Here is a 411-nt window from a genome sequence, read left to right on the forward strand (position 1 = left end):
TTAGAACTCAAAGTGGCACATATTAATCCCTCAAAAATTTGTCTTTTTTAAACCACCACCTCCATTCACAGGTGAGGTCGGTTCAGAGAGGTTAAGCCACTAATTAGTCCAGATTGCAGGGTGCAGACCCTACGGCGCAGACCTGCTCAGAAGGCCCGCCCGCAGGTGAGTTGCACCTGGCAAGTGAGAGACGTTGTTTCTCAGGCTTTGCAGCAAAACGCGCTGCAGCCGGGAGGCCTGGAATGCTCCTGGGGGCCTCCTAGCTCCGGATCTGGGCGAAGAGGACTCCGGCAGTGAGGGGAGTCCCGCCAGAGCCCCTCAGAAGAACGGCGGGCTACACCTGCGCTCCCGGCGGGCGGCCCCGCGGGCAGGGGGCAATCCGGCGCCGGGAGCCCCCCAGCTACCCCTCCT

This window comes from Neophocaena asiaeorientalis, unplaced genomic scaffold, assembly GCF_003031525.2.
Source record: "Neophocaena asiaeorientalis asiaeorientalis breed wild unplaced genomic scaffold, Neophocaena_asiaeorientalis_V1.1 scaffold364, whole genome shotgun sequence".
In the NCBI taxonomy this organism is placed as follows: domain Eukaryota; kingdom Metazoa; phylum Chordata; class Mammalia; order Artiodactyla; family Phocoenidae; genus Neophocaena; species Neophocaena asiaeorientalis.